The sequence below is a fragment of the Castor canadensis genome, chromosome 6 (genome assembly GCF_047511655.1).
Source record: "Castor canadensis chromosome 6, mCasCan1.hap1v2, whole genome shotgun sequence".
Classification (NCBI taxonomy): domain Eukaryota; kingdom Metazoa; phylum Chordata; class Mammalia; order Rodentia; family Castoridae; genus Castor; species Castor canadensis.
Genome location: NC_133391.1, coordinates 156,246,999 through 156,255,156, shown reverse-complemented (window position 1 = coordinate 156,255,156; position 8,158 = coordinate 156,246,999).

The following is an 8,158-nucleotide window of genomic DNA, read 5'->3' as shown; positions in this document are numbered from 1 at the left end:
GTAATTAATTTTCTCACTGTTAAATATATGTAAACTTTTTCTGTCCTAGAAAATTATGTGTCTCAAAAAATATATATTTCAGTGTAATCTTTTCTTAAAGATAGTTTTTGTTTGGGGAAGTTATTTGTTGTCTGCATAATCTTGAGCAGTTAGGCTTCAATATATATTCAAGGAATTTTCTTATGTTCATACCCTAGACACTTCCCCTTTGTGTTTAAAGGTTTCCACACTGCCTTTATAGAAATCACAAGTCCTTTAAATATCTGTTAAAGTACCTATTTTGCTATGACTAAATATTATTTACATTTTTATTTTTGGCAAGTTTAATTTTAAATACAAATTAAACGTAATAATAAGAGGAGTCTTGGATTTCACAATCTTAGTTTTTATTTGTTTGTTTCAAAAAAATATTGTCATAATATATATGGTTTGTGTCCAAATCTATGTACACAAGAGCTGTAATGTGTACACACATTATACAGTGAGAATCACTGGGAGATTCAGGGGCAAGCACCACCTTCCTCTTGATAGTCAAGATCAATCTGCCCAGCATGGGCTGTTAACCTCCTTGTTTGCCTGTCAATTTGATAACATGAGTTAAGTGACAATTTCAACTCATAATTCAAAAGAATCACTTTTCTCTTCGTTGGCAGAATACTCTTCCTTTTCCATCAAAGAAAAACTCTCACACAATGAACCCCAATAAAAATGGGGACAGAAGACAAATATTTTGTTCATGGTAAAATAGGATTAAGAGTGACAGGAATCACTGTAGTACCCAGGAATAGCTAGATATTTTGCTTAGCAATTTATGTATTTGGGGTTCCCATTATATGAAGTGGGCATAAATTTTGACATGACTGTATCCTGTACCCTTGCTTCCGATGAGTTGAGACATATGGGTGCTGCCAGTCTCTCTAAATGACAAAAAAACAACACATCTTGACTTTGGAATAATTATAGTTACTTAGGTCTTATTATATTTCTTTTTACTAAGGACAATGTGTCTTTCCCAAACTGAATTTCTTAGATAAAGATTGTAGGTGAGAATATCTACTCAGGACAACGAAAAATAGTCATTATAAGCTTTGATGGGATCTCATATCCAACAACTGATTAATTTATGCTGCCAAATAAATTCTTTCCCTTCAGCTTCAAGGATTAAGAGCCATATTGCTAATCTCTAATTTGTCATTACAAACATTATCTTTGATAATTCTACAGATCATTCTGAGGATATATCATATCTCTTTGGCTCTGGGGCAAAGATATAACCTTGACTGGCACTCCACAGTAACAAATAAGACTTGGTACAAATATAAACATGAACTGGGTGGGGCGGGGGATAGTTCAATAGCTACCTGAAATAGAAGTCCAGGACCTAATTACTGACTATAGGATAGACATGGAAGGTTTGGGGCTGTTAGAGTTCTAAAACACAGATGTATGAAATTCATGATGCAAATCACTTCTGCAAGAGTTGCATGTGGTTCTCAGTTTTAGAAGAGATATTTGGTTAGAGCTTCTCAAAGGAAAATGAAACCACAGGGTATGTTGCACTACGGAGCACAGCTGAACCTGGCAGGAAGTATGAATGAGAAAAATTATTTTCTTGAAACCAGGATGAATGAGGGACTATTGGCTTAGTAATGAATGAAACTGACATATAAGCCTGAAGTGGTATTGTTATAGTGAAGCAGAAATCCTGTCTTCATCATCCTCTCCCATTTTAGACAAGCAAAACATTTATGTTATTATCCCTCTCCCAGGCTTGTCCACTCGGGAGGTGTTGCATAGCCTTTGTGTACAATTCTGATTCATTCTCTTCAGTTCCCTGTCTGTATTCACATTACTGAAGACCCAGATGACTCTGCAAGGAGGCAAACAGAATGCTCCTTCCCAGGTCCAAGTGTCATCATTTTGGATATAATCTTTTATCACATATTAGTCCATGGTATCAGAAGTTCTACCAGTTCTGGATGTTTTGGCAGAATAGTCTTGTGCATGGCAATGTATTAAGTAATTTAACTTCAAAAGCCTTCTAGCCCCCTGAGGTCCCAGAGCTCAGAAAGTCCATAGTTAATCTCCCAGCTGTTAGAACTTCAAATCAGCACCCAAAATCTCTTGCTATTTTTTGAGGTTTCATCATAGTGGTTATGTGAATGCTGTGGGAGGGTGGTTCACTGTTCATCTCCTAGTATTCAAGTAACTTTACCACTTTGATGACCAAGGGAGAGAGATATCCTGAGTTCCTCATGGTACCTGGGACTTGTCTTGAACAGGGATGATATAGGTTTATTGGTGGCTTTTTTTCCCTGCCTTTCTTTTACTTACTTTCTTTCCATCTGTGTTCATTACCTTTGTATTTAAACACCTTTTACATGTGCACTGAAGTGCAAATATTCATTTAAGAACCTCCTGCTTTACATATAGTATTATATAACAATTGGCACTTCAATGAGTTTTCAGGGAACTGACTAAATATACATGCCACTTATGGGGCTTAACATTTTTCTAAGGAAAATTAAGATTTATATATACAGTATTGTTTGGGTCACATCTTTATCAATTTGAGAAGAAAGAACTGCATTTTCAAAAATTGAATAAAGGAAGCTTTTGCAAAATTTAATGATATTGATAAAAAATTGGAGAAGGTAGAGTTTGATATTCCTATAAATGACAAAAATATTTTTTACCAAAATCTTAAATCCATCTGTAGAGATACATTATTTCAAATACATGATAAGTATTTTTCATATTCAGACTTCTCTTCTACAATACCACATGGCATGTCTTGATTGGTGAGTCTCTTCTTTCAGAGGCTCTGATCTCTTGTTAGTGTTCAAGGATTTCTAGGTTGATAGAAGCTCACTTTTTACTACAAGTTTTATGGCTCTAAAACCATTAGAAGAACATTAATGCTTCCCTAAATTGCTTTTTGGTAGAAAATGTAATATGTTTGATGAATTAAAATGAAAAGATGGAAACATAACAGCATATTGGATTACTTGTTAATTTTTTCTTCTCAAATGTTTTATATTGAAGGGGATTGATTTGTAGAGTATCTTTTCAAACCAATTTCACCTTTGTTTCCAGAAAAACTACATTTTGTCCTAGAAAGCTATTGACATTTCATCAGAATAAATAGATTCAGAATTGCTGCCCAGTAAAATCTTTCTTAGCAATAGTTCTCTATCTTCCACCAAAGACAATGCAATTGACCTTGGGTCAGAGGATAAAAACCTGCCATTATGAAGTGACAGAATAAATGGTTGTCTTCCTCTGCTAAGTTTTTTGGCATCACTGAGCTCTTTCAGTGATGATTTCATGTAGAAGAGGCACGAATCCAATAACCACAAAAACATAAATTAGAAGATTATTTTGTCTCTGTCAATTAAATTGGAAGGTTTATCAGAAACAAAAAAGAACATCAACCACATTTGGAGATCATAAACATGAATGAAATAGGACCTGAACGTATGACTTCTAAAAACAAGTTAATTTCATTTCCCCAAAATTGCTTATCTTTGAGTACTGTTTCATTTAAGAATAGGAGGCTAGATCCATTTAAATTATTATCATCTCACACTAACAATTCAAAATAATTCCATTAATTTTCTTTTTCTAAGTATTTGAAAATAAACTTAAATAGAAAACATTTAACATCAAGTAACCATTTATTTCCTTCAAAATAGGAGAAACTATTGTTTGAAATACAAACAAAAATAGTTTTTCATCCTTATAATAAACAATAAGGAGCATACAAATATGATTTTTTTTTTCTGTTCTGGGAATTGAACACAGGAACCCAGGAACCCAGAGACTTGTAAGTAGTAGGCAAGCACTCTACCGCTGAGCTACATCCCAGAATTAGTTTTTATCTGCTTTTTAGAAAAATGTAGATATACAACAATCTTCTAAGAATATTCAAAGTTACACAGAGATAACAGAAAGAAGGCTGTTCGAAGCAGGTGTGAGCATATTTTCTACTTATTTAAGATTGAAGGACACTGTCTCATACACCAAAAATAGAAATGAGCCCTAGTTCTTTTTTCTACTCAGTCATTTATCAGTTCTACAATCATGGTCATGTTCCTTAGTTCTCTGAATCTTTCTCATCCATTAAAAGGCAAGAGTTTTAATTATGTTTTGCCCAAGACAGCCTTCTAGTTGCAATTATACCATAAATCATTTTATTGTTGTCATAAAAAATAATTTCCATTGAAAGTTTACAACTTCTATAAATTTGAAAAATTTGTATCACTTAAATCACTATACAAAAATTTCTCTGAAATGAGTATTGATATCTGTTTTATCATATTCACTATGTATCAGGAACTCTACTGGATGCTTATACCCAGCAGTTAGAGGTGGCAACATTTAAAACTGTTATTTTCTACTTGATGAGATGGCCTAGCATATACGGCTAAGTAGAAAAATGCACCTTAATTTGAAAATATGGAATAAATTACTTTATATATTAAATTAGCTTAAGATATTGTGGGTTATCCAGAAGGGGTGAATCATTATAACTGAAAGGAGGGTAGTATCAGAGTCAGAGAAAGAGAGGTCCCATGATTTTATAGTTCACCATGAAAATGGAAGGGTCCATCAAACAAGGGATGTGAGTTGTGTGTAGAAACTTGAAAACAGACAAAATCGATTCTCCCCTCAAGCCTTAGGAGGAGCATGGAGGGATGATGACCTGAAGACACATTTTCTTTATCCCATGAGACCCACGTTAGCCTTCTCACCACCTCAGGGTAATAAATTTGTATGTTGCAAGCCGTCAGTTGCAGTAAATGTTTTACAACAGCAGTAAGAGGCTGATAGGTACTTTTTAAACTCTGAAAATTTTCCCTCACCTAGAAGCAATAAATAAATAATGAAATGTGTTAAATTTAATCCTGTGATTGCTAAATTTTTATAACATAGTGGCTAATTATTTCAACATCCTAAATGAATACAAACAGAATTATATGAAGAATTAAGGAAGCCAGGTATGACAGCACATGCCTGTAATCTTAGCACAGGGAAGTTGAGATAGGAGGATGGAGAGTTCAAGGCCAGCCTGGATTACATCTTAAATTCCTGGCCAGACTGGACTACATAGTGAGACCCTGTCCCAAAACAAACAAAGAAACAAAAAGGAAACAAGAAAAGAACATGGAAACTTATAAATGAAAATGCATTATCATGTCTACAAAATAATTAAATATACAGAGTAAACACTATTATACCATTGTACATCCTTTTTATCATATTTATCCACCAACCTGAGAATAATACTAACCTGCTCTCCATCTCACCTCTTTCTAGAGATAATCTTCTATTTATCTTCACTTATATATTAAATTTCATCCCTCTCATTTCCCAATTCCTATGTGGAAAAACCCACACTGTATCTTCAGGGTTAAAACTTGAAGATTTGCTATTGATTTAAATTTATGGTGAATTGAATCATAATCTAGGATTTGGGTTTTGATTTGGGCCTTATTAATTATGAAACTGGAGTTATTGGGTTTGGGAGGAATGGAAGGTGAAAAAGATTCAGAAGGAAAGACAGTCGATGCTATTATCCATAGTCTAAGGTTGAAATACCTAGAGACAAATATTTGAAAATGCCTTACAAGTAGTAATATTTATTTATAATTCAAAAGATGGACACAAGAAGCCAGGCAGTCATAAGCATAAGGGAGTACTGAAAACTGTGGAGCATTGTAAGATTACCAAAGTAGGAAGTGCAATATGAAAGAAAATGGATATCTTAGGTCAAAGTTGACAGCTTGGGAGCATGAAGAAGAAAAGCCAAAAGAGACCATTGTGAATGAATATCTGGTGAAGCAAGGGAAATGTTAAGTGAATGAACTGTTTCAAGGATAATTTAATAATCGATTTTGCAATTGTTGATGGATTGAATAAGGACTGAGACTAGACCATTTAATTTATAATTGTGGAAATTATCAGGTATCTTTGCAAAAATGGCACTGATTGCAAAAGAAATTTACAACTAAAAACCTTTGGAGTGCATTCAATACAAATATAGACAACATTTAAATTGGAAAGAGATGTGAGTCATAGGAATTTAGCTTCCTTTTTATATTTCTATGGACAAAATACAGTTTGTGGGTCCTGGACACTGTTCAATAGATTATCTGTAAGATGAAATGGATGATTTCTGAGTAAAACAAGTCATTAGATGAAGGAGAAAAAGATATACAGCACAATTAAAAGGAAAAGTTTAAAGCCTAATTAATCCACTAATTACAGAAAGTAAGAAAGATCATATGAGTACAGTTACAAATGGGCATGTGAGATTTTGGTATGACAAAGTGGACAATATTTTAACACTTAATGTTGGTTTGCCACGCCAACAAAATAAATTGGAAAAGATGAACTGAGAAAAGGAATAAAGGAGAGTTTTTGGAGGAGAGAGGACTTCTAAAACTCATCAAAAAAGTCAGGAAATGGACTGTAATGAAGGGATTGCATTTCAGCACAGTACCAAAGAGCATCAGAAGTTAGTGACAAAGTCTCTAAGCCATGTCATTCATCACCTGTATAAGTGAGAAGTTGGTGAAGGATTGGACTTATTTACAGATAGACTTTTGCTAAGCAAATTATACTGGGGAATGGGAGATGAAGATGTATGTCAAACCATTTCTGTTCTGGCAAAGCATATCTAGAAAGGAAGATTTATTTTTATTTCTGAGGAAAGCTGATATACCAGTAGTGCCTTCAAATCAGTCTTTCTGATTCTATTCTTGTCCTTCTATTGTCTGTATCCAACATAGTAGCTAAAATTATTCTTTTAAAATTTAGGTCACATCATCTAACAGCTTTGTTCAAAGGCCTACCTACAAAACTTTATATAATTTCACAACCAGAGCCCTACTCCATTCCTGATTAAGTCAGGTATCTCACACCTTTGCTCAAATGATCACCTACAAAGCTTTATATCATCTGGCCACTAAATCTCCCTTCCTGACTTTGCTTCAGCCAAACTGACTTTCTACTCTCATTAAACTTGCTGCATATGTTCTGCCTTGGGACATTGGCCTGAGCTGTTTCCATCATAGGAAAGAATCTTCTAAAATGTATCTTCTTTGTGAAGTAGACGCATTCTTCCATTTTTCTCCATAAATCTTATGTTTTAGTGATGGCCACCCAAACTACCTTATATATAACTCTGCACCTAGTCCCTCTCCTATACATTAACATTTCACATCTGTCTTGCTTTCTAACTCACTTTTTCATGTTACTTGACGTGACAGTGCCTTCTTTTCTAATCTGTCAAAGTGAGAAAGCAAGGGTCTTATTCCATTCATTTACTAATGTGTCTCAAGTGGTTAGATCATTGCTGGAAATGTAGAAAATACTCAGTACACTTACTGAATTTGTGAGTATTTTTGGTTATTTTCTATATTGTGTGCTGTAGTTGTTTTGTTTTCTTTGTTTTTGCTTGTTGGCCTCCTTAAAACCAACCTATTAGGAATCTATTACTCTGATATCCCATCTAGAGCTAAGGTAATATCCCATGATTTAACCCCTTTGTCTAGAAATCCATCATTCTTAAATAACCATTTCTATGTGCAGTTCTCTTCTGTCAAAGCTGCCATATATGAAGACTGTATCATACTGGTCAAGATCAGAGTGCCTGATGTTGTTTTTATTTACTTAATGCATCAGTTTCTTACGGATCAGAAGTGTTTGTTTTGAATCTAGTGAGACCTAAATAAATGTTATTCTCCATCATTATTATTGGTTAGGTACAATATATAATTTGTAAGGGTTTCAGAGGATTACGTAAAATAATACCAAACTCTAATTTCATTTTAAGTATTTCATATTTTTAATCTCTTCTCTAGCATTTTGATGCTGGTTAAGCCGACTCAATATAAAGTGACTCAAGTGCTTAGTCTTCTCTAACCTACAAATATACCATAAACCAGGATTAATTTGTGTACCTAATCTATTTCTAGTTTTTTTTATTCAAAGTGGTGGCACCAATCTCTATAGAATGAAATATTGTCCTAATACAATGACAATACCTCCCAAAATACACACCTAAGGTAGAATGTTTTGTTAAGCTCAAGCTCATACAACCAACTTTACACTGAAATTTTCATGTAGATACTTAAAGGGACTCTGAAAATCA